The sequence below is a fragment of the Neophocaena asiaeorientalis genome, unplaced genomic scaffold, assembly GCF_003031525.2.
Source record: "Neophocaena asiaeorientalis asiaeorientalis breed wild unplaced genomic scaffold, Neophocaena_asiaeorientalis_V1.1 scaffold240, whole genome shotgun sequence".
NCBI classification, from domain to species: Eukaryota; Metazoa; Chordata; class Mammalia; order Artiodactyla; family Phocoenidae; genus Neophocaena; species Neophocaena asiaeorientalis.
Window position 1 is genome coordinate 1,744,904 of NW_020185331.1, and position 5,118 is coordinate 1,750,021.

At 47.6% G+C, this 5,118-nt stretch overlaps 1 protein-coding gene across 4 annotated transcripts in view; it reads left to right on the forward strand.

The window, feature by feature from the left end:
* Positions 1-3,803: 3,803 nt before the first annotated feature.
* R3HCC1L (R3H domain and coiled-coil containing 1 like) overlaps positions 3,804-5,118 on the forward strand; it is a 74,178-nt gene continuing 72,863 nt past the window's right edge. For 2 of the 4 annotated variants that reach the window (XM_024734982.1, XM_024734984.1), the window contains exon 1: positions 3,914-4,177. The gene's annotated coding sequence lies outside the window, so the exon portion shown is untranslated. Of the gene's footprint in view, positions 3,857-3,913; positions 4,178-5,118 lie in introns of those variants that run through there. The other 2 variants (XM_024734981.1, XM_024734983.1) reach the window with 2 other exon arrangements.

Here is a 5,118-nt window from a genome sequence, read left to right on the forward strand (position 1 = left end):
TTTTTTTAACTTAAAAATATTTTTATTTATTTTTATTTTTTAGCTGCGTTGGGTCTTCGTTGCTGGGCGCAGGCTTTCTCTAGCTGCGGCAAGCGGGGGCTACTCTTCGTTGTGGTGCACAGGCTCCTCACTGCGGTGGCTTCTCTTGTTGCGGAGCATGGGCCCTAGAGTGCACGGGCTTCAGTAGTTGCAGCATGTGGGCTCAGTAGCTGCAGCACGCAGGCCCTAGGGCCCGCGGGCTTCAGTAGTTGTGGCTCTCCGGCTCTAGAGGACAGGCTTGGTAGTTGTGGCACATGGGCTTAGTTGCTCCACAGCACGTGGGATCTTCCCGGACCATGGATCGAACCCGTGTCCCCTGCATTGGCAGGCGGATTCTTAACCACTGTGCCACCAGGGAAGTCTACCACCCACCTTTTTCACTGCCAGCCCTTCATTTTATAATTTCTTACCTAGACTACTGCAGCAAATGGGCTTCTACTTCTACTCTGGTCTTCCAAACAAAAGCAAGAGTGACTGTATAAAAATGTCAATCAGATAACATTACCCCCTTGTTTAAACATTTTGTTGGCTATAATTTAGTCCAGGGTCCTCATCATGTCCTCAAGGCTGTGCACATCTGGTCCTAATTACCTTGTCACGTCATCTGGATCACTCAACCCACACTCTTGCCATCTGTATGAGTCAGGGATTCTTCACAGAAATAGGAACCGATAGGATATATATGTATCTCCTACATATGTGTATATAAATAGGATAAATATATATCTCCTATATAGCTGTATATATGTATGTGTGTGTATATATGCATATATAAAAGGAGATTTATTGTGAGGAATTGGCTCATGTGATCTTATTGAGGCTGAGAAGTCCCATAATTTGCTGTCTGCAAGTTGAAGACCCCAGAAAGCCAGTGGTGTAATTCCAGTCCAAGTCCGAAGGCCTGAGAACCAGGGAGCCGATGGTGTAAATCCCAGTTTGAGGGCAGAAGAATACCAACAGACTGATGTCCCAGCTCAAGCAGGCAGGCAAGAAGGGAAGGACTCCTCCCTTTTCCCTTTTTTATTCTATTCACACCCTCAGCAGATTGGGTGATGCCCACCCACATTAGGGAGGGCAAATAAGCTACTTATCTGAGTCCACCCACTCAAATGCTAATCTCATCTGGAAACATCCTCATAGACACACCCAGAAATAATGTTTGATCTGGTCACTCAGTGGCCCAGTCAAGTTGACACATAAAATTACCTTTCACACCATTCCACAAAACTGACCATACTGTCCTTCAAACAGCCTAGCTCATTCTTTGTGTGGTCTCATCCCTTTGGCTGGAACACTGATTCCCTGGTTCTCCCCTTGATCATCTCTTTCTCATCCTTCAGTGCTCACTGGAAATGTCACCTCCTCAGAGAAGCCCTCCTGGACCACCTTGTTAAAGTAGCATAGTATTCTATGTCCACCGCCACTCGTTGCCAGTATGTTCTACAACAAAGCAGCCCAGCTCAATTTGTAAGCACACAGTTCTTTGTTTACATTCTGTCATATCTGCTAGATTGTAAGCTCCATAACAGTAGGGACCATGTTTGTTTGTTCTTCACTGTAAATCCCTTCAGCATTTTGCTAATCTCAGGTGCACAGTGATAAATATCAAAAAATATTTGCTAAATGAAGTCGTTACAAAGAATTTGTCTCTCACATGGGAGTAATCACTACAATACAGTGTAGAGATGCATTTTGAGACACAGGCAGTGATATGCTGGTAAACTGATGCTCAAAAGCAAACAAACAAACAAACCCCCCCTGATTTGTCATTTGCTGATTTCCATGGTGGTGTAAATACTCCCATCACAGCTGATTTCAAGTTACCAATGGTTTAAAAACGGACTTGTAATATTCCTGAATATTAAACAGCTTTTCAAAGCTGGAATGAGCTGGCTCTAGCCTATCACTGAAAGAGAGGTCAGCATGGGTGCAATGAGAACCCAGGAAAGAACAATTAGTTCATCCTGGGAGAGCTCAGCAAAGGCTTCCTGGAGGAGGTGACACTTGATTTGTGTTTTGAAGGTTGGGTATGTTGGCTCAGGCCCTTTGCCTCCAAAGTGGCTAACACAGCCCTGCTGCCAGTAGCCCATGTTCAAATGTGCCTGGCTCCTCTACTCAGCTAGCTCATCTCTGCTTGCCCGGGAGTTATCACCTGACGTAGTCCAATCCTCAGAAAATCCTTCCATGAGCCTGGTATTCTACTGGTTTGCTTCGAATGCAGCAGAGTAAGACAGAAGTTAGTCAAGGGAGAAAGGGAAGGGTTTTCCAAACAGAGGAACAATTTATGCAGTTCAGCATTTCGGTAAATCTAGAAGTATATAGGAGGCAGTGGGAGGAGATTAGCTCCTGACAGGCTTTGTTTCATATGCTGATTCACACCATAGGGTGGGTGGCAGAGGGAAAGGGAAAGGAATTGATTACTTTTCCTGCATAATAATTCCTGCATAATTCACAGCTGGTAATTGTGGGGTTTTGTTTTTGTTGGTTTCATTTTTTTGGTATGGGATCATTTGATTAATATCTATCTCTTCCAAGAGACCATCAACTCCACAAGGGCAGGGACTGTCTTGTTCACTATTCTTTTCTCAGTACTCAGCACAAAGCCTGGTATATAGCATCAACCAAATACATCTTGCTGAATGACTGAATTATCTGGGGAATGTTTAAAACATGCCGATATCCACCTACCCTGAAATAAGATCTGCTATAAATCTCTCTTCTCTGAACCTCCGAACCACAACATGTGTAAGGATGGAGAGTAAGTAGTGGGGCTGGTGTCCATATTTTGTAAAAACCACTTAGGAGATTCACTTCCATTTCTCTTCCCAAAGCCAATCAAGTGGATCCTTTAAATGCTTTAACCAAAAGTGTGATATGATTAATTTTTGCTGGCTGCATAAATAGGCCTGATGGCAGTAGGGAGGACTCAGAGGTGCTGAAGTGCTGGGACCAGTAAGGAAGCCCACACTGTGACCAGGTAAGAAATGAGACGGGTCTGATTTAAATCTCTGGCAGTGGTGTGAAGAGGGAGCAGATTCAAGAGATACTCAGGACATAGAATCTACACAATTTGGTGCCCATTTGGACATAAGTGGATGAAGGAGTGAGACAGAGGGAGGAATCTAGGTTGAAGGTTGGAGTGAATATTAGTGAGTAGGGAGGAGGGAAGAGTCACTTTGAAATTGCTACATTTGAGATGCCTGTGGGACACTTAAATATTAGTGTTCTCCAAGAATTCTTGTGAACACTAATATTTAAGAAGCAGGTTAGAAAAAGAATTGTTGAAGGAGACTGAGGAGAATGACCGGAGAGGAAGAAGGAAAACCTGAATAGTGTCAGAAAATAAGTGATAATGTCCAACAGCGTCAAATGGTGCCTAAAGCTTAAGTTAGATGACATGAGTGGTGGCAACAAGACCACTTTCTGTGGGGGCAGAAGCTGCTGGGTAGAGGACGAAGGAAGCGGAGACAGCAAGTTTAGACTAATTTTTTCAAGAAACTTATCTGTGGAAAGAGGAGGGATGGTATGATTGAGCTGTATGTGAGGAGATTTGAGCCCGTTTACAGCTAAGAGGTAGGGGAAGGGTTGAGCAGACGGGATCGCAAACATCTGCCCTCTCGCGCCATTTTGACTGCCTCCTCCTCCCACGTGACCGGGAGGCGGCCCGCGGAGGCCGGCCTCGCGGAAACTACAGCCCCCAGAAGGCCCCGCGGCGCTGGGGGGGGCGGAGCTGAGGCCTGGCGTGCGCCCCGACGGCGCGAGCGGAAGAGCTGGAACTTTGAGGAGGCGGCGGATGCGGGGATCGACTGTGCCGCCGGTAAAGATCCGCTGCGCGTCCTTGTCCCTCCCTCTCGCCGCACACCAGGCTGGGGCTCGTTGCTTCCACTTCTTTCTCCACACTTGGCACAAGCTTTCTTTCCCCTTTGTTATCGGTGTTTTTCTTCTCAAGTGAGGCGTGGGGCCGGCCCCCTCCTGGGGCGGAGGTTACTGGGAAGCTCCCGCCCTTCGACCCCAGCGGGCCCTGGGTTGCTGGGGACCCTCTCAAGGCCCTTTTTACTTCCCAGGGCTGCGTGCTCGCTTGGGGCCCTCTCCCCAGTTACTGTCTGCGGAGGGGCCGTTCCTTTCCTGGTTTCAACAGGTACTGAGCGGGGACGTGGCGACCCCTTTCTCTCCCCAGGGGTACGGGGCTGTGGACGGCGGGGGCCGCCCGAGACGACCCCGGGGCTGCCGGCGATTTCTCTGGAGCGAGTCTGCCGCGCTGCCAGGGAGCCCCGGGCTGTCGGCTGGGAGTGAGCAGTCTAGTAGAGAGGGTGTACTTCCTGGTTTTCTTGGGCCGCCCTCGGAAAACTCCAGGTCCGATTTTTAAAGTTTTCTTTGTCAATAAAGCCTCCTCTCAGGGTTGAGTAGGGAAGAAGCACGGGATTTGGAATCTGATGTGCTGGGAGGAGTTTCGGGTATGTCACTTGCTAGATTTGTGGTCCTTTGTAGCACATTTACCGCAGCCTCGTTTTCCCAGTCCGAAAAATGGGGGTAATCGTCTTTGGCCTGCCTGCCTTGCGGTGTTATGGGGTTCAGCAGAAGTGACATGAGCGAGAAAGCACGTTTCAAATACAGCAAGCTCACTATCTTTCTGTATACACACACTCTCACTCTCTCTCTCTCTCTCTCTCTCTCTCTCTCTCTCTCTCTCTGCCCATTTGGCCCGACAGTTACTTTGTGGTCCCTGGCAAGAAGCCTGTCAGATCCAGATCCTCACAGCTTGAGAGCAAGTTCTTTTGTCTTCAAGGGTCAGAGGCTAGGTCAGGCTGTGCTGAAAAATAAAGAATTTGTTGTAAAGACAGTATGGGGGTCTAGCTATTCTCTGGTTCTTGCTTTCTTATTATTGCCTTATTGAAATATAGTTTACATACAGTAAAATGTACAAACCTTAAGTACAAAGGTAGTGAGTTTTTATCTATGCCTATACCCATGTAGCCTCTACCCAGATCAATATAAAAACATTTCCATCACCCCAGAAAGTTCCCTCATGCCCCATCCCTAGTCAATCCATACCTGTCCCACCCCCAGAGGCAACCACTG